The following is a 22,138-nucleotide window of genomic DNA, read 5'->3' as shown; positions in this document are numbered from 1 at the left end:
TTGGGGGCTGAACCCTGCAAAGCCACACAGGTGGAGATTCTTGAAGCCTTGAGAGCTCACCCCTTGAACCTGTATGCCCTGGATGTGGGACATGGAGTAAAAAGAGATTATTTTGGAGCTTTGAAGTTTAATGACTTTCTTGATGAATTGTGGATTTACATGGGACCTGTATCCCCTTTCTTTTGGCCAATATCTCCCTTTGGGGATAGGAATATTTGCCCAGTGCCTATACCACCATTAAATCCTGGAAGTAAATAACTTGCCTTTGAATTCACAGGTTCATAGGCAGAAGGAATTTTCCTTGTTTCAGATGAGACTTTGGGCTTTGAACTTTTGAGTTAATGCTAGAATGAGGCAAGACTTTGGGGGGACTACTGAGAAAAGGTAACTGTATTTTGCAATGTAAAAAGGACATGAGATTTAGGAGAGGCTAGGGGCACAATGATATAGTTTGGATATTTGTCCCTGCCCAAATCTCATGTTGAAATGTAATCCCCGGTGTTGTAAGTAGGGCCTGGATGGAGATGTTTACATCATGGGGGAAGATTCCTTGGTTTTTGTCATAGCATTGGTGATAAGTGAGCTCTTGCTCTGAATTCCAATAAGATCTAATCACTTAAAAGTATGTGAAATCTGGCCAGGCATGGTGGCTCATGCCTGCAATCCTAGCATTTTGGGAGGCCAAGGTAGATGGATGACCTGAGGTCAGGAGTTCAAGACCAGCCTGGCCAACATGGTGAAACCCCATGTCTATTAAAAATACAAGAATTAACCAGGCAGGGTGGCACATACCTGTAATCCCAGCTACTCAGGAGGCTGAGCCACTAGAATTGCTTGAACCTGGGAGGCAAAGATTGCAGTGAGCCTAGATCACACCACTGTATTCTGCCTGGGCAACAGAGTAAGAGTCTGTCTCAAAGAAAAAAATATATATATATGACATCTCCACCCCTACTACTTCCTTCTGCTTTTTCCACATTATATACGTGCTCCCATTTCATATTCTGCCATGAGTAAAAGCTTCTTGATGGCCCCCCAGAAGCAGGGACCAGTGTTATGATTTCTGAATAGCCTGCAGAATTGTGAACCCATTAAACCTCTTTTCTAGTAAATTACCTAGTCTCAGATATTTTTTATAGCAAAGCAAGAAAGGCCTAATACACAAAGACAAAGAGATAATTCTAAAAACAGCAAGAAAAAATTGTCTAGTCACATGTAAGGAATTCCCATCAGACTTCAAACTGGTTTTCAGTAGAAATTCTACAGCCCAGAAGAGAATGGAATGATATATTCAAAGTACTAAAAAAATAAAAAATAAAAAAATAAAAAAAAACTAAGCCAAAAATACTATAGCCAGCAAATTATACTTTATAAATGAAGAAGAAGTAAAACCTTTTCCAGGCAAGTAAAAACTAAGAGAATGCATCACCAGTAGACTAGCCCTGCAAAAAATTCTTAAGGGAATTCTACACATTGAAGCAAAAGGACAGTATCTACCATTATGAAAACACAAAGGAACAAAACATATTGACAAAGCAAACACAAAAATGAATAAGAGAAAGAACTCAAAGTTAGCACTACCACCAAATAACAATGATAAATAACAGGAAAGAAATAAAGGAAGAAGGCATGCACAAAACAACCAGAAAAAAATTAACAAAATGACAGGAATAACTTCTTACATATCAGTAATAATCTTTAATAAAATGGATTAAATTTTCCATTTAAAGGTATAAAATAGCTGAATGTATTGAAAAAAAAGTCTCAACTACATGCTGCCTACAAGAGACTAACTTCACCTGTAAAGATACAAATAGAATAAAAGAAAATTTAAAAAAACTTATTAAAACAAATAAAAATTTACAAAAAATACCAAAACCTATGTAATACAACAAAAGTAGTGCTAAAGAAAAGTTTGTAGTAATAAATGCCTAAATCAAAAAATTTTAATGGTTTTGAATAATCAAGCTAAAATGTACCTCAATTAACTGGAAACGCAAGAACAAAGCAAGCCCAAAATGAGTGGAAGGAAAAAAATAATAAAGAACAAAGAAGAACCATACAAAGAATGAATGAAATAAAAAGTTGGTTTTTTGAAAGATAAACTAAATTTATAAACTGATAGCTACATTGACCAAGCAAAAAAGATAATATAACCAAATAAACAAAATCAGAAACAAAGAGGTAACATGACAACTGATAGCACAGAAATGCAAAAGATCACCAGAGAGTACTACAAACAAGTATACAGAAATAAACTGGAAAACACTGGGAAAGTAAATAAACTAATGGACATATAAACCTACCAATCTTGAATCAGGAAAAAATAGAAAACATGAACAGACCAATAACAGGTATCAAGATTGAATCTGTATTCAAAAGTCTCCCAACTAGGAAAAGCCCAGAATGTTATGATTTTACTGCCAAACTCTACTAGACTTACAAAGAATAAAAGCAATTCTCCTAAAACTATTCCAAAAAATTAAAGAGGAGGGAATTCTCTCTAACTTATTCTATGAGGGCAGAGTTGCATTAATATGAAAACCATACAAGGACACAATAAAAAAGAAAACTACAGGCTAATATTTCTAATAAATGTAAACACAAGAATCTTTAACAAAATACAACCAAACCAAATCCAAAAGCATATCAAGAAGAATACACCATGATCAAATGGGATTTATGCCAGTAATGTAAGGGTGGTTCAGCATATGCAAATCAATAAATGTGAGCCATTCACATCAAAATATGAAGAACAAAGCCATCTGATCATCTCAATAGATTCAGAAAAAGAATTCTATAAAATTCAACATCTTCTACGAAAAAAGCTTACAATAATGTAGGCATAGAAAGAACATACCTCAAAATAATAAAATGTGTTTATGACAAACACACAGCTACATCATACTGAATGGAGAAAAGCTGAAAGCCTATTCTTTAAGAACTGAAATAAGACAAGGATGCCCTCTTTCACCACTGCTGTTAAACATAGTACTGGAAGTTCTAACCAGAGCTACTTGGCAATGGAAAGAAATAAAAGTCATCAAAACTGGAAAAAGAAAGTCAAATTATTCCTTTTTTCAGAACACATGTTCTTATATTTAAAAAAAAAAAAAAAAAAAAAAACTAAACTAAAGTCTCTACCAAAATGTCTTAGATCTCATCAATTCAGTAACGTCTCAGGATACAAAATCAACATACAAAACTTACTATTACTCTAAGCTGAGAATGAACTCACTGAAAAAGAAATCAAGAAGACTATATCATTTTCAATGGTTACAAATGAAATAAAATAAAATAAAATACTTAGGAATATATATATCTAAGGAAGTGAAAGACTTATATAAGAAAAATGGCAACACTGATGATATCACCTGAAAAGGACACAAACAAATGGAAAGACATTCTATGCTCTCAAATTAGAAGACTTAATCTTGCTAAAATAACCATATTACCCAAAGCAACCTACAGATTCAATGCAATCTTTATGAAATATCAAAGCATATTTCACAAAAATAGAAAAAAAGTTTTAAAAATCATGTGAAAGTAAAATGTGCCCAAATAGCCAAAGAAATCTTGAGCAAAACAAACAAATCTTGAGGCATCACACTATCTGACTTCAAAACATATGACAAAGCTATAGTAATCAAAACAGTATGATATTGATATAAAAAATAGGCATATAAACCAACAGAACAGAATTGAGAACCCAGAAATAGATTTACATATTTTTGATAAAGCCCACGGATTTTTGATAAAGGCACCAAGAACATGCATTGAGAAAAAGATACCCTCTTTAATAAATGGTGTTGGGAAACTGGATATCCATATGAAGAATGAAACTAGAACTCTATATTTTACTGTATATAAAAATCAATTCAAAATGAATTAAAGACTTAAATGTAAGACTCAAAACTCTAAATCTTCTAGAAGAAAACACAGGGGAAAAACTCCAGGACATTAGTCTAGGCAAAGATTTTGTGGTTAAGATCCCAAAAGCACAAGCCAAAAAGAAAAACAAAAATTGACAAATAGGACTATATTGAACTAAAAAGCTTTTGCACTGCAAAGGAAACAATCAACACAGCAAAGAGACAACCTGTTCAATGAAAAAAATATATTTGCAAACTATTCATCTTACAAGGAACTAATATCCAGAATATTCAAGGAACTCAAAAAACTTAAAAGAAATATAATAACAATAATTCAATTTAAAAGTGGGCTAAGTATCTGGACATAGATTCTCAAAAAAAAAAAAGACATACAAATAGACAATATTTATATGAAAAAATGTTCAATATCACTAATCATCTGCACCTGTTCAATGCTCTTCTGCTCTACAGCATTCAAAATCAAACACACTGATCCCAAAGTAGTTACTCCCATGATCCACTTTAGTAAAGGTTTCTCAGGAAGCTGATGATATCAATCCACAAAATGAAACCTTTTTTTTTTTTTTTTTTTTTTTTTACATTCTACTTTCTCATTTTAATAGTTACTTAGTTTTGACTCCCTCATCCCTACCCCAACCACCCCACCACTGATTACCTTTTTGGTAACCACAAGACTCAGAGTCATTTTATTTTGTCCCTGGCATAACTTTTTTCCCTTCGTAGGTAGCTTTGAGGCTAGCAATCTGAGCTCACACAGACCTACACCCAAGCTTAGTGTAGTCTCAGAACTCAACCCAACACTTTCTTTCTTTCATTTTAGCAATTATAGATAATACTAACCAAGGGATTGAATATTTTGCTTTTTGAATCTTAGTTTGCTTCTTTTTATGCATCCATTGAACTAAATCCCCAGGTGTTTGAGCCATCTCTAAATTCCACTGGTAACTTTTACCTTTTGTGAACATGATGCAGCACAGCTACAGCTCTGTACCGTGGATGACCATGCAGTCACCCACGAATCAAAGCTTTCTCATTTCCGCTCTTTTATCTTTTCTTTTTCTATCCATTTAGTTTTATATGTATCATTTTCTCTTCATTTGAAACAACCTGCAAATAGCCTCTCAACTAGACAAAATTACTTTTACTTTAAGCAAAACCACATCTTAGTGTTTTCATAAACTTCTTTCTCAATATCATATATTTTTCTTTATATAAACACTCAGTATGTAGAATAGTTTCTCTTATATTGAGCAGTTTTGATTACATGTATTAACTACTAGCCTAACTCTTAGTAACCCAAATTTCTAGTAAAAACTCTAGAAGTACTTAATTTACCATAGCATGACTTTCAGATTTTAAATTGTTGAAGAGAATTTTGAAATTAGTTTTATTTATCAAAGATTATTAAAGCATGTGAACTAACAGGCAATTGAGCTAACTTTTATTTTTCTAATAAAATATTTGATTTACGTGCTTAATTTCTCTTTAAGCCAATTGATTAGAGCTTGTTTGTGTATTTTATGGTGAAATATCACTTGCGTAAGACATATATTAACATAACAGATATGTAGAAAGAAGCAGATCTTATGTTTATAAGGTTTTTATTTCCCAGTTTTCAAAGTTTCACCCCAACTTTAGACTGTCAATCTCTTAAATAGCTGTTTTATGCCCTAAACAATTGTTAGGGAAGTAACTTTAAATTTGCATCTCCAAAGACAGGACTTAGGGGGAAATAGGTTGAAAATTTACATCTCAAAGACACAAAACTTAGATCTAAACAAAAGCAGGGTTTGTTATGTAAACTTTAAGCCATTCTCTTCCCCAGAAAGTTCCTAGTGGTTTAAGTGCAGAGACAGGTAAGCCTTTAAAAATTGAGATTTCTTTTAAATATGTAAATAACTTTTACAAAGAGTTTCAAAGACTGATTTAGTTTGATAGGTAGTCTTTTCAACTTAGCTTGTTTCTTAGTTAGATTACTGATTTTAGGGTAGAGTTCTTTAAGGAAATCATGCAGTTTTTAGGGTCTAACCCACACTTTTCTTATCTAGACATACAAAGAATTTAGCAGCCCCCTGTAGCAATGACCATCTTCTCCAAATAACTGTCCTTAGTCACCTCCAACACTGTAGCTCTTGCCCACCATCACGTTACCAACCATCAAACACACATCAAGGTCGAATCCTCTCCCACTGTCAATCAATCTATGGTACTCCCCCAAAAGCCAAAGGGAATTCAATACAAAAGTGAGCAGAATTTTATCTGTCCACTTACAACTTTGGGGGTACCATGAAGAAAAACAGGTTTCTCCCCAAAAGAGAAATCTGGGGCCTTTTCCATTTTCCCCAAGGGATCCCAGGCTGTCATAATTCTTTGTTTTGTTGTTCCCTCATGTGGCATTGAGGATGGCAAGAGGAAGGAGGGACAGGCAGAAGGAAATAGAGGCACAGTCAGGATTCAGTTGACTGAGAAGTTTTAGAGAGAACAGAGGCCTTAAAACAATACATAGATATATATATACAGCCCCGATATTAGTTTTAACTAAGTCAACTTTTTACTATCAAGCTCTTTAAAGAGAAACCTTTTTCCAATTGTAATTCCTACTGAAGCCATTTTACTTTGCTTCTGCCAGCTGGGCTTCTGTTGCCAAATAGGCAGTCCACAGAAGTGGCCATCCACTGCAGTGGCTGCTCATCACCATTCCTCACCACAGGGTGATAGATGGCTCACAGTTAATAATTTCTCTAAACATGCTGGTGTTTGCAAGGCATCCCTATACTCATGCAGAAGCATCTAAAAAGTAGAGCTACACTATTCCAAATAGAAATGGCTGCCACCTGGGATGTTCCCCATGGACTTCTTCCATGGTTGATTCTTTCCCTTTGCCCATTTCTTGGTCTCTCAGCTCCTAGCCTGCCTTTCCACAAGTTTCACAGTGGGCAGTTCTATGCAAACCTACCTGATATGATTTGACTCTATGTCCCCACCCAAATCACATCTCAAATTGTAATCCCCATAATCCCCACTTGTTGAGAGAGGGACCTAGTGAGAGGTGATTGGATCATGGGGGTGGTTTCTCCCATGTTTTTCTCATGATAGTGAGTGAGTTCTCACGAGATCTGATGGTTTTATAAGCATTTGACAATTCCTGCTCTACACACTCTCTCTTGTCTGCTGCCACGTACGACAGGCCTGCTTCCCTTTCCACCATGAGTATAAGTTTCCTGAGGTCTCCCCAACCATGTGGAACTGTGAATCAACTAAACCTCTTTTCTTTATAAATTACCCAGTCTTGGAAAGTTCTTTACAGCAGTTTGAAAATAGACTAATACACTATCCTAAAGTCTGAGGAAGCTGAGAAGTCAAAGAAAAAAGACGGACAAATACAATTTCTTAGAAAGAAAGACTTAATAGGGACTTATGAACAGAAGTCATGTCTGTGTCTCAGGCAGCAGTGAGATGAGATCATGGATCCCTGCCTGGATTCACTTTATAAAGCCAACACCTGATACAAAAATTAAAGATGTTTTTTAAAGACTAATGTCCTTCATGAATAAAGATGCAAATATTCCCAAGAAAATATTAGCAAATCCAATCCAGAACATATAAAAAGAATGTATGCCAAACCAAGAGATTTTTTTCTCCCCGAGGATGAAAATTTGGTTCAATATATTAAAATTTATCAATATAATTTATCACATTAATTTTTTAAAGAAAAATATTGCAAGATACCAATTGATACAGTGAAGATATTTTACAAAAATAAATTGATAATAAAACTCTCAGAAATTAGAAATAAAAAGAAACTTCCTCAACCTGATAAAAAGCATTCATGAAAAGCCTACAATTAACATCATACTTAATATTGATATACTAAATGTTTTACTCCAAACATTAGAAATAAAGCAAAAATGTTCACTGTTACCACTCATATTTAACAGTATGTTTCAGTCTTAGCCAGTATGATAAAGCAAGGCAAAGAAATAAATCGCAATGACTGGAAAGAAAGAAATAAAATTGTTCGTAATTGTAGATGGTATGACAATTATAAGGCATCTACCAAAAAAAAAGAAAAACAATTTCTAGAACTAATAAGTGACAAGGTCATAGTATATAAGAGAAATTCAAAAAAATTGAAAATTTCTATAAACTAGTAGTGAAAAATTGAAAATCAAATTTTAAGACACAATACCATTTACAATTACTAAAAACAAGGAACACAAGTATATATTGAATCAAAAATGTAGAGAATTTACACTCTAAAAACTTTAAAATGCTAGTGAAGGAAATCAAAGATGACCTAAATAAATGGAAAGACAATGTGTTTATGTTTTGGAATATTCAACAGAGTAAAGGTGTCAATTTTCCTCAAATTAAAATATAAGCATCCTATGATTTCTACCAAAATATCAAGAAAATTAGTTAGAAATACAAACCAGGTAATTTGAAAATTTATATAAAAGGCCAGATGACCTAGCATAGCCAAAACAGACTATTTCAATAAACAAAACTGATCACCAAACAAAATTAATCACTGAAGAATTTGAGCTAAGAAACTACTAATTTCTACAGGCAGAATAAAGCCTGAAAATGAAAAATTCATTCAGTGGGCCATAGCATTACCCTAATAGCTAATCCAAATAAAGACATTACAAGAAAGGAAATCTATAGACCAGTATCTCTTATGAACATAAACACAAAAATCCTCAGCAAAATATTAGCAAACTTAATACAACAATGTATAGGTCTGAACAGATATGTCACCAAGAACATTTACAGATGAAAGATAAGCATATGAAAAAAGTTCTCAGAACCATTTGTCATTAGGCAATTGCAAATTTTAAAAAAATGATGAGATGCCACCATACACCAGTTAGGATGGCTAAAATTTAAAAAATCATAACTGAAAATATCAAATACTGGCAAGGATCTGGAGCAACAGAAACTTTTGTTTATTGCTTGTGGGAATGCAAAATACTACAGCCATTTTGAAAGAAATTTTGGCAGTTTCTTATAAAGCGAATGTAGTCTTATCATATGATCCAGCAATCATAGTCCTAGATATTTGTCCAATTGATTTGAAAAAATTTGTCCCAGAAGAGAAAAAAAATGAAATGCAACCACCACGGCAAGGTAAAACAACATTAAGCACTCAGTATATTTCAATATCTGAGAAATTTATTTAAATTTTTGGCACAGGTTTAAAAAATGTATCCCCCAACTGAACTGGAGAAATTAGAACATAGTCTGCTAAATATTTCTAGAGTTCAAGGTACCTTTGAAAAGAATTATACATAGAAGAAACCTTTTAAAACAGAAGACTTAAAATCCTGTACATTTAAAAAGAGAAACAAAAATGTTCTAGAAGGATGTACTAAATAGTTGATTTCTCACATTATGAAGGAACTGTCCTGCCCTCAAAACTTCTCCATGTCCATATAATTCACAAGCACACAAAATTTTCAGGATAAAAAAATGAGCATCTCTGGTTACCCAACCATATGTCTTACAGAGCAAACAGGAAAAATGGAGAAAGAAGACAGATATTTCCAAATTGAATCAACTTACTTACAAACATATTCTTTAAAATATCTGTAAAGTTGCCTCAAGGCAAAATAATCAGATTAAACAATTGGCTTTTAACCACAGCATGTTAAGCAAATCATAGAGCTACCAGGGTGATGTCTTCGGGTTGCCACCCAGGTACTATCACATACAGATGGGGAAAAAAAAAAAAAAAAAAAAAAAAGCCACCAATAGGAAGGAATTTGGGTGCCCAGTTTGTCAGCACATATACTAAAATTGAAATGATACTGAGTAAATTAGCATGGCCTCTACACAAGGGTCACATAAAACTTTGTGAAGCATTACATCTTTTGGGGATTGGATAGTTACTGTTTAATGGGTATGAAGTTTCAATTTTGCAAGATGAGAAAGTTCTAGAGATGGATGTTGGTCATGGCTGCACAACAATATGAATGTGTACTTACTGCCACTGAACTATACATTTAACTGTTCAAATGGTAAATGTTATGATACTGTGCAAGGTGTCAGAATTGAAATGGAGTAGCTTGTGCCAAACTCTAACAAAATAAATAAATAAAGCCCGGAGGTTGAGAAGGGAGAACTCTCATATACACATGACTGTGAAAAAAAATCTATTACAAAGACCCTAAAGGGCTCTTACGCATGTATGCCTACAACAAGAACTTTTGCCAAGGACTTTATAAACTGCAGTTTGCATCATGAGTCACAAGGACAGCTAGCTGGATGCATGAGAATACTTGTGTGACACACTGTCTCCACCAATGAACTGACATCAACTCCTGCAATAAGGCCCTGTGCCCAGTGTTCTTTGTTTTAAAACAAATTACATGTACTTTTTTCTTTTGCCTTTAAAAGCTTCCCCTTGCCTTGTCCCTCTGGATATACTTATGATCCTCATAGCCCTTAGAGCCTAGATTTGCAAATCCTCTGCACATTCCTGAATAAACTCATTACCTTTAGGGAATCTCTGTGTTTCTTAGGTTGACAATATATATTTTTTACCACAATAATACAATTTTAAAAAAGGATTTGGGAAATATGAAAATGGTTCAATTCTTCCCAAAATGACTTTTCTAACTTAATTCCAGGTTTGTGAAATTTTTGTTTTCATGATTTACTTCCTTGAGTTAAAAAAAAAAAAAAAAAAATCTAGCTTGCTCTTTTTTAGTTAAACATATTTGGAGACTATTACAGATTCATATGCAGCTGTGAGAAATAATATGGAGAGATCTCATGTACACATTGACCAATTTCCCCAGTGATAACAACTTGGAAAACCATTGTACAATACTACCACCCACTACACTAAAATCTATATTCAAAATATGGAACATTTTCATCACATGAGGATTCTTCATTCACCTTTTTATTCCCATAGCCATTTACCTCTTAGTCCTGCCCTCTGCTTAACCCCTGGCAGTCACCAATCTCTTCTCCATCTCTATAATTTTGTCATTTCAAGAATATCATATAAGTATAATCATATAGTATGGAAACTTTTGGAATTGCCTTCTTTATTATTCAGCATGATTATCTGGAAATTCATCCAGGCTGTTGTGTGTATCAATATTTGGTTTCTTTTTACTGCAGAGTAGTATTCCATGATATGGATGTATCACAGTTGGTTTAACTATTCACTTATTGAAGAATATATACATAGTTTCCAAATTTGGAACTATTATGAATAAAGCTGCTATAAACATTCATGTACAGGTGTTTGTGTAAGCAACATTTTTGTTTTTTCTAGCATAAATGCCCTGGAATGCACTTGCTGAGTCATATGGTAGTTGCATATTTAGTTTTATAAGACACTGACAAACTGTTTTGCAGAGTAACTGTACCTTTCACATTCCAAGCAGCAATGAATGGGAGATCCATTTGTCTGCATTCTTGTCAGCATTCAATGTTGTCCCTTCTTCAATTAATTACTTTGTTAGGCATTCTGATAAATGGGTAGTGATATCTCATTGAGGTTTTAATTGCCATTTCCCCAATGGCTAATAATGCTGAGCATCTTTTCATATGCTATTGTATATTTTAATGACATTTCTCTGCATTTAATTTGACCATTTTCTAATTGGATGTTTGTAATTTTGTTTAGCTTTGAGAGTTATTTATATAGTCTAGATATTGTTGATATGTTGGATATTTTGTTTACATATCTTTTATCCTACAATGTACCTTGTCTTTTATCATCTTAGTAGGATATTTCACAGAGAAAACATTTTTAAATTTAATGAAGTCTAACTTATCAGTATTTCTTTTTATAAATTGTGTCTTTTGCTGTCAAGTCAAAAAACTCTTTTTCTTACTCTAGATTTTGACAATTTTCTATTTTTTAAAGATTTGTAGTTTTGCATTTAACATTTAAATTCATAATCCATTTTGAATTAATTTTTTCTAACGTGAGACACATATCAAGTTTCATTTCTTGCAAAGGGATGTACAGCTTCTCTAGTACCATTTATAAAAAAGGCTGTCTTTCCTCCATTGAATTGCTTTTGAATCTTTGTCAAAAATCAGTAGTTGGGCATATTTGTGTGATTATATTTCTGGGTTCTCTATTCTGTTCCATTAGCTACTTATCTATACCTCCACCAATGACACACAGTCTATTTTTTTTTTTTTTTTTTTTTTTTTTTTTTTTTTTTGAGTCAGGGTCTCACTCTGTCACCGAGGCTGGAGTGCAGTGGTGCAATCTCGGCTCACTGCAACCTCTCCCTCCTGGGTTTAAGGAATCCTCCCACCTCCAACTCCCAAGTAGCTGGGACCATAAGCATGTGCCACAACTCCCAGCTGATTTTTGCAATTTTTGTAGGGATGGGGGTCTCACTATGTTTCCCTGGCTGGTCTCAAACTCCTGGACTCAAGTAATCCACCTGCCTTGGCCTTCCAAAGTCCTGGTGAGAGGTGAAGCCAGCTGGACTCCCTGGGTCAAGTGGGGACTTGGAGAACTTTTCTGTCTAGCTAACTTTTCTGTTTGTAAATGCATCAATCAGCACTCTGCAAAAATACAGCAATCAGCACTCTGTGTCTAGCTAAAGATTTGTAAATGCACCAATCAGTACTCTGTAAAAATGCACTAATCAGCACTCTGTGTCTAGCTAAAGGTTTGTAAACACACCAATCAGCACTCTGTAAAAATGGACCAATCAGACTCTAAAATGGACCAATCGGTGCTCTGTAAAATGGACCAATCAGCAGGATGTGGGTGGAGTCAAATAAGGGAGTAAAAGCTAGCCACCCAAGCCAGCAGCAGCAACCCGCTCTGGTCCCCTTCCAGGCGGTGGAAGCTTTGTTCTTTCGCTCTTCACGATAAATCACTGTTGCTCGCTCTTTAGGTCCACACTACCTTTATGAGCTGTAATACTCACCGTGAGGGTCTGCAGCTTCATTCCTGAAGTCAGCAAGACCACGAACACGTTGGAAGGAAGAAACTCCAGACATATCTGAACATCTGAAGGAACAAACTCTGGACACACCATCTTTAAGAGCTGTAACACTCACTGTGAAGGTCTGCAGCTTCATTCTTGAAGTCAGCGAGACCACAAACCCCCCAGAAGGAAGAAACTCCTGTCACGTCTGAACATCTGAAGGAACAAACTCCAGACACACCACCTTTAACAGCTGTAACACTCACCGTGAGGGTCTGTAGCTTCATTCTTGAAGTCAGTGAGACCAAGAACTCACCAGAAGGAATCAATTCCAGACACACTGTGATTACAGGCATGAGCCACTGCACCCAGCCAACACAAAGTCTTGATTACTACATATAACAACCATTGAAATTGGGAATAATTTCTCCCAAAGTTGATTTTTATCTAGTTCTATTGTCTTTCTATATAAATTTTAGAATAATTCTTTCCATATCTGTAAAAATTGTATTGTTATTTGATAGAAATTACTTTAAACTTGAATATCACTTAGAGGAAATTGATATTGTTAATATTTTAAATCTTCCAATCCATGAACATGATATACTTTCTTTGAACTCATCAGAGTTTCATAGTTTCAATATTGGGGGAACCTGCCCCCAGTATTTCAGTATAGGTTCTTTCTATTTTCCATAAGTGTTGGCCAGCTGAGAAATAAAGAGAAAGAGTACAAAGAGAAGAATTTTACAGCTGGGCCACCAGGGATGACATTACATATCGGTAGGACTGTGATGCCCACCTGAGCCTCAAACCAGCAAGTTTTTTATTAAGGATTTCAAAAAGGAGAGGGGTATAAGAACAAGGAGTAGGTACAAAGAAAAAAGCAGAACTACTAATAAAGGTCTAACAAAGATCATATGCTTCTGAGGGAACAGGACAAAAGGTAAAAAGTAGAACTACTGATAGGGGTCTATGTTCAGTGGTGCATGTATTGTCTTGATAAACATCTTAAACAACAGAAAACAGGGTTTGAGAGCAGAGAACCAGTCTGACCATAAATTTACCAGGGTGGAGTTTTTTCCCCACCCTCATAAGCCTGAGGATACTGCAGGAGACCAGGGCATATCTCAGTCCTTGTCTCAACTGCATAAGACAGATACTCCCAGAGCAGCCATTTATAGACCTCCCCCCAGGAATGCTTTCCTTTCCCACGGTATTAATATTAATATTCCTTGCTAGGAAAAGAATTTAGCAATATCTCTCCTACTTGCACGTCCACTTATAGGCTCTCTACAAGAAGGAAAACATAGCTCTTTTTGCCTGACCCTGCAGTCAGACCTTATGGTTGTCTTCCATTGTTCCCTAAAAATCATTGTTATTCTGTTCTTTTTCAAGGTGCACTGATTTCATATTGTTCAAACACACATTTTACACTCAATTTGTACAGTTAACACAATTATCACAGTGGTCCTGAGGTGACATATATCCTCAGCTTACAAAGATAACAGGATTAAGAGATTAAAGACAGGCATAAGAAATTTTAAAAGTATTATTTGGGAACTGATAAATGTCCATGAAATCTTCACAATTTATGTTCCTCTGCTGTGGCTCCAGCCGGTCCCTCCATTCGGGGTCCCTGACTTCCCACAGCGTCTCTCCCTTTCTTTTTATATAAACATGCCATGGCGATAAAGGCTTGTTCATTCTCTCAGTTTTGACGCAGGATTCTTTGACTGGTCCAGCACACTAAAACCAATTAAACAGAGAAATATGATTCCAAAATTTACTACACTGGAGCCCCCAATAGACATAATCCAAGTCATGGGGTTTAGTCCAGAAAGACTTTCTGCTACCTGATCTAACACCTCAGCTCCAGGCACAAGGGATAAATGAGCTTGAGAGGCTTCAAAAATTTGTTTCTTTAGTTTTGTCCAAGGATAAATTATCTTCCCTACCCAGAAAGTGTTCTTTGACCATTTCCCATGAATGATCAGTCTCATTTTAGGTATATGGTGTGATACAGAAATCAGAAGTATTCCCATCACACTGCATTTGCATGTGATGTTTGAGACTCATTAGCCAGTCTCCAAGCCAAATAACAGACTGTCTTAAATCATTAATTTGATTAGCTAATTTTTGATCAATGCCCTGTTGAGAATTCCACATTTGGGTGGAATTGACTTGCCAATCATTAACAAAATGAGCCATTTGAATAGATGGGTGTAATGCCACTCCAGCAGTGGTGGCCAGTGCAGTGACTGTAATTAGGCCCATGATCACAGAGATTAAAGTGAAAACAAATCTCTTAGATCTTTTGAGAATTCACTGTAACACTTCATTAATTAAATGTACTGAAGGGGAAGATTCCCAAGGTGTGAGTAAAGTTACCGGTATCCAGATTCCTTCTCAAGCTCAAACCAACATTACACTTTTCTTGAAGTCAAAAAGGGAGTTAACACAAGTGTATAAATGACAATTAATGCATTGGACAGTTTGATTGTTCGTCCAAATTTTGATATTTCCCACTAACAGCATGTAAGGAAGCTTAACACAACTCTGTATAAGAATAGTCAAGTTGGAAGTAAACAAAGCAGAATGTTTGAATCTACCTTGATACTGAGGGAGAGGAGTAGCGGTGGCAACGCCCAATGTTCTCCTCTGTAAAGAAGAAATCCGAGGTGCCCGGGAATGCCAAAGAGGTAGAGGGCATACCTGGGTCAAGAAGAATTATCATAATGCCAATCAGAGTCCCATAAAGGAGGATTGGCATCAAAAAGAAGAAGAGGGTTCAAATGGGATTTATCATAGTGTTAAGAATCACGGATGTGAGGGACAGCATTTGTACTAGACCTCAGAGATGATCCACTGGTGAAACACAAGCATACCCTCTTCCCCACATTGTAATTGTTCCAGGTTTCCAGGTATTGGTTTGGGAGTTTTTCCATAACACTGGCTTGCCTTCATTTAGGGAGAATTTTTTTCCTGTATAGTGGCGTTCAGCTGCAGTCAGAGGATTGTCTTTAGGAATATTTAGAAAGTTTAAATTAAACAATGCTACATGTAATTGAGGTAAATTTTGTCGTTGGGCAGAACGCATGGCCATTTTACACTCATGGTTCACATTTCCAAAAGCTAACATACAAAGGAGAATACCTTGAGCACGCTCATCAAAGACAGAATTTTCAACAACATCTTGTAATTTAGCCATAAAATCAGGATATAATTTACTGTGACCCTGTTTAACAGTAGTAAAACAAACAGGAGCTTGGCCCAGGGTGCATAATTTATCCCAAGCTCTCTTACACACCTTTGTTACTTGTTCCCTGGTGAGAGCATCAAAGCCTAATTGGGTGGTAGTGTCAGTAATTACTGGAGCCTGTGAGCTGAGCCTGAGTAATTGGAATGCCATCAGCCCGATTTAGCTGAGCCTGCAGACAGTCCTCCTCTGACCACCAGATACGGAATTGTAAATGCTGAGGTAGAGTTAGAACAGCTTTTGTCAAAAGATCCCAGTCTAAGGAAGCAAAATGACCTCAGTACAAAGAGTCGGTAATACCATTTTGACATATGGAGAAGTAGGACCATACTGAGTACAAGCATCCTTGAATTCTTTTAAAAAGATATGATTGAGCAGCGCATATCAACACACTTGTACCCCTTGAGCATTGGGAGATTCCAGCACGACCAGATAAGCCCACGCCTCTAATCCACTTGACTATGAGCTCTAGAGCCTAGCACTGTGTGTTACTGAACTTTGCATAGTGATATCTACCTCTTAGGGCACACATAGAGGAGCCTCCACTAGTTCTCTCCAGCTCATTCTTACATCTCAACACCAGCATTTCCTGACTCACAAACCTGGTCACTTTCATTGTCTATCACAGTCTATGTCACACTTTGTAAAGTGCCTTTTTTTGTGATTGTTTCATTTGTATCTGTCTCTCCCACAGGTCATGAATGTGTTTGTTAGATTTATGTATAAGTATTTCATTTTTGCAGCAATTTTATATGGTATTGTACTTTTAATTTTTATGTTCATACATTCTTTGCTAGTATGTAGAAATACATTTTACTTTGGTAGGTGTAGCTTGTATCTTGTGAGTTTGCTGTACTCACTTATTAGTTCTAGAAAAGTTTTGTAGATTCCTGGAGATTTTCTATGTAGATCTCATGTCATCTGCAAATAGGGACAGTTTTTTTCTTATCAATCTGTATTCTTTTATTTGCTTTTCTTGTCTTATTCTTTTGGCTGCAATATCCAGCACTATGTTGAATAAGAATGATGAAAGATAAATTGTTGCCTTGTTCCCAATCTTAGGGGAAAGACATTCACTCTTTCACCTTAAAATATAATATTATCTGTAGTTTTTTGTAGATGCTTTTAATCAGATGAATAAAATTTCCTTATATTTCTATTTTTCTGAGAGTTTTTATCATGACTTGGTGTTGAATTTTGTCAATGCTTCTTCTGCATAATGTAATCTTTTTTAGACTGTTAATATGATGAAATACATTAATTGATTTTTAAATATTGAACTTTCCTCACATCCCTAGGGGGTGGAAAAAGCATTTGGTTCTAGTGTATAATTCTTTTTACATATTGCTGAATTCTATGTGCTAATATTTTCTTAGAAATTTTTGTGTTTATATTCTTGAGGGATAATGATTTGTTGTTTTCTCTTTTGTACTATTATTATTTTATTTTCGTATCAGGGTAATAAGTGCTTTATAAAATTCACTGGGAATTGTTCCATCCTCTTCTGTTTTCTGGAAGAAATTGTGTAGAAATGGTCCAGCATCATATGAAAGAAAGTTAGGATTAGTAAACTTTTATTGAAAAAAAAAAAAATTATTCCAATTTTAAAAACAAGAACCACTGGACTAAATTATACATTGGTACCAATGGTTTTGACTTTCGCCACACATTGACTGGTGAGTGGTAATTGCTGTGGTTGGAAAACACACAAACTGATGTCCTTTTCTAGCTCCCAAATGGTGCCTGAAACCTTTCAGTAACTGGAGTCAAAAGCCCTGTGAAATGTGTCCAGATGATAGAGAAGCCCAAAAAGTGGGAGGATTCTTTACCTGGCACTTGACAAAGCCTCAAGACTCCCTTTCTGAAACGTCATCAGCATGAACCTTCACACTACTCTTACTGTTGCTTAGGCTTTTGTTTTATTTGGCATATTAGGGCCAAGTAAATTATGCCCAGCAAGGACCATTGCAGTAAATATAAATGCTTCTGTTAATTTGAGCTCTTGTTAGTATCCCTTGATCATTTATTCAGACGTGGATATAACGCAGTTGGACTGGTAAAAAGCTGTTGTTGAAGATCTGCTAATTAAGACGGTTTGACTTAAAAAAAAAGTGTTAATTGAATACTCAACAAATGTTTGGTTGCTTGTCTATTCTTTTGTTGCAAAAGGTATACCAAACACTATGCTTTGTTCTTGGAATGTAATAGGCAAAAACAGAACTGACAGTGGGAGAGACAGATACAAATGAAACAATCACAAAAACAGGCACTTTACAAAGTGTGACACGTGATTATGATAGACAATGAAAGTGACCAGGTTTGTGAGTCAGGAAATGCTGGTGTTGAGATATAAGGATGAGCTGGAGAGAACTAGTGGAGGCTCCTCTATGTGTGCCCTAAGAGGTAGACATCACTATGCAAAGTTCAATGAGACACAGTGATGGGCTCTAGAGCTCATAGTCAGCATTTGTACTAGACCTCAGAGAATGAAAGAGATCTTCAGGATAGAGAAGGAAGGAAGGGAGATTTCAAGCCAAGGGAACAGAAGTACAGTTTTCTATTCTCTAACATAGTATCTTTTTTTTTTTTTTTGAGACGGAGTCTCACCCTGTCACCCAGGCTGGAGTGCAAGTGGCATGATTCTCGGCTCACTGCAAGCTCTGCCTCCTGGGTTTAGGGCATTCTCCTGCCTCAGCCTCCCCAGTAGCTGGGACTACAGGCACCTGCCACCGTGCCCTGCTAATTTTTTGTGTTTTTAGTAGAGACGGGGCTTCACCATGTTAGCCAGGATGATCTCCATCTCCTGACCTCATGATCTGCCTGCCTCGGCCTCCCAAAGTGTTGGGATTACAGGCCTGAGCCACCATGCCTGGCCTAACCTAGTATCTTCTAAATTCAAAAAAGGAAAGCAGCCCAGCAGCACATATAGCTCCCAACAGACACAGAAAATCCTTCCTGTATTACTTATCAGCTGATTCCAGAAGTTCTCTCTGGACTTCTTAAACTGCATACTTAAACTGCCTGCTTGAGTGGGGATACAACAAAGGCCTGGACTCACTCAGCCATGTGCTTTGTGTTCTTAAACTTAGACACTTTTGTTATGTCTTTCATGGAAACAAGCAAAGTAGAGATCCCCAAGGAAATGGTGCTCTCAGCCAGCTGGGGGACCCAGAATTCCATAACAGGATCTATCTCTGCTCACTTTCACTGAAGAGTAGAATTTTCACAGAGGGAGTGGGATTATCGCAGGCCTACTTTCATCGGCAGACCCATCCATTGTTCACAGGATTCCCTTTTAAGTTCCATTTCTTTTCAGATTTTATCCAGGCAGTTAGATATGTATCCCGTAGTGTTATATAAAGGGGCCATTGTGCCAAGATAAATTTAGCCTTAACAAAGGACTGCTCTTGAAGGCTGTCTTAATCCTGATCCATTTTATTACTTTCTTTCATGACACAATACATGAAGCTATGAACATGCTGAGGATGACTATTGTTGAGGACAGTTGTTCCTTCTGTTCTAAATATAAATTGCATTTTTTTCATATAAATTCACTTGAAAAGAAGAATTCTATAACTGGACTATTTATATAACCAGTTCTACAACAGATGCAGTGTAATCCTATGTATAAACAAGTGGATCTCAAATACCTTGATGATGATTAACTTGATTTAACCTCAGGTGAGATGAAAAGAAAAATAGGTGTCTTCCCACCTCATTGCCATGCTGAGAAACTAAAGTTACCTTCAGGGCATCTTACTTAAAAGGTGTTAATTGTATAGCAGAGGAATGCAACTTCAAGAAGCATAGAAAAAAGAGCCTTTGAAAACCAGAGGATGATTATGTTGGTGAATGGTGTTCACATAAATAGCGTTTCTCTGTCCAGGAATCACATCTGTATCCATACCACTTATAGCAAATATGGAGGCTGGATGGAGAGATGTTTTTACTGTTAATTACTGGATATTTTCCCTTAATGTTCCCCTAAAATTTGGCAGTTGAATAAAGCAGAAAGAACATAGAATTTGGGCTTAGAAAGATGGGAGTGAATCCTGACTCTGGTGTTTATAACTTAGCCTTTCTATGCTGTTTTAAATTTTGACATCATGCTGCATGCCAACCAAAGAATTCTGAAAAGTGGTTAAAGAGACCCTAAGACTGGAGGAATGCACAATGGTTGGGCATCTTGCCTCGTACCCACAACAGAAGGTGACCCAGGCACTGTTTCTTATGACTCCTAACCTAGCATCAGAAGGCAGCCCAGGTAGACTCATTCCTCCTGCAAAGTGACAGGAGTTTCTTGGTAACAACAGGTGAGTTCAATACCATCAGCAAAGGTGATCAATTGGTACCACCACCAAAAATAAGCAAGCGGGAGAAGCGCTTTTCTTTATCAACACTCCTTTTTTTCTAAAAGAGATCCAAAATGGACAGGAAGAACCAAACAAAAGGAACTCAGCTCAACAAGTGACCGTATTTGGGAAGCCTCTTTATCACTGTAGGCACAAGATGCTCTTCACCTGGCCAGAGAATCTGGGCAACGGGATGGAGCAGGGAAACAGTATCAGTGGAAGGATTCCTGCCATCCCCCTCTCCCACCAGGAGACACCCAGGATCCAGACCTGGGTAACCCCTCCATCCCCTCATGTAGCATAAGCAGAGACCAGTGGAAGCCCCATCTGTACCAGAAAATCAAGGAGGCCAAAATAGCACTCAACTGGCTGTGAAAGTCAACTGCTATTAGAACTATAATCCACAAATTACACTATGGCCTGCAAATCAAAACTAAAGAGGGTAATTGCATGAAAAAATAAAAGATTTAAATAAGACTGAGAGTCTCCTAACATAATAGGCAAAGTATCTAAGACACAATCAAAAGTCATCCATCATACAAAGAATGAGGAAAATAATAACTTGAGCGAGAAAAGTCAATCAACTGATGCCAGTGCCAAGATGAATCAGAAGATAGATCATCTGACACGGATTTTAAAGCAGTCATGATAAAAATTCTTCAAAAATCAATTATGAATTATATTGAATCAAACAAAAAATAATATAAAGCTCAGCAAAGAACTAGAAATTGTTTTTTAAAACAAATACCAAGTACAGAACTGAGAAATATAATGACAGAATTAAATTCAATCCCAGGATTTTATGTGGGGTTTTTTCTAGCTTTAAATAAGTTTTAAATTTTTTGCATAACGTTGCATGTTCAAATGAATTGTATAGTCCTTACTACAGAATATAAGCGCAGTCAATCTTAAAATAGTTTCTTTTATGTAAATTTTACAAATTTTGACACTGAGAAATGCTATATTCTTATAGCTAATCACAAATTGAAGGACTCATTTCAACATCAATTTAAGCAAAATGTTTTCCCCAGATTATGTCCCTTGTTGCTTTCTACAGGCAACAAAATGAATCAATCAGCACACAGTTATTAAACAAATGTATAGGATTTTATCCATCCTTAGATTCAAATTTTGATATATCATTTACATTTTGGAAACCAATTACCTCATGTACAAAAACAAATTTTTACATTCTCTGTTGTACAGAAGATAGAGACAGAGACTCTAGACCTCTGCCCATTATGGCTATCACTGAGGATCTCATCAGATAAGCTTTGAAAAACCTCATTGTTTATTCAGAGCCAGGTGTTTTCTGGTTCATCTCTCTAATTCAAAGCAAGAGTCCAGGACCATTCTCCATTTTGCAAGGCTTGAAGGCCACATATCTCAGTATCTGCTACAAGACCCCCAGGAGCCATTCTCTCAGTCAAGGGTGCAGACACCTATTTAGTGTGGCACATGAATGGGAAGGCATCTCAGACACAGATATTACAGATATCTTTATCACCTTCCCAGTTTTGGAAAAACTGGTCTTCCCCAAGTAAGGTCATTCCAATTCTTCTTTCTTAATTAACAGAATTTTCTATGAGCCTAGGATTCCAAATCCAAAATCCGGGTAGGTTATCTGTTTAGACTTAACTCTATAAAAATTCAAAAGCAAATAAGGCCTGTCCATCACCTGATAGCAGATATTAGTGAAGGAGCTAATTATATTACAAT

The 22,138-nt window shown here is 36.0% G+C and overlaps 1 protein-coding gene and 1 non-coding gene across 2 annotated transcripts in view; both read left to right on the top strand.

Moving 5' to 3' along the window:
* GHITM (growth hormone inducible transmembrane protein) overlaps positions 1-22,138 on the top strand; it is a 773,276-nt gene that overhangs the window by 374,027 nt on the left and 377,111 nt on the right. The window lies entirely within an intron of this gene.
* On the top strand, positions 9,663-9,769 carry LOC126963449 (U6 spliceosomal RNA). The gene has a single exon (XR_007729086.1). It is a non-coding gene; the product is annotated as a U6 spliceosomal RNA (small nuclear RNA).

This window comes from Macaca thibetana, chromosome 9, assembly GCF_024542745.1.
Source record: "Macaca thibetana thibetana isolate TM-01 chromosome 9, ASM2454274v1, whole genome shotgun sequence".
In the NCBI taxonomy this organism is placed as follows: domain Eukaryota; kingdom Metazoa; phylum Chordata; class Mammalia; order Primates; family Cercopithecidae; genus Macaca; species Macaca thibetana.
This window is presented reverse-complemented; position numbering and strand designations above follow the sequence as displayed.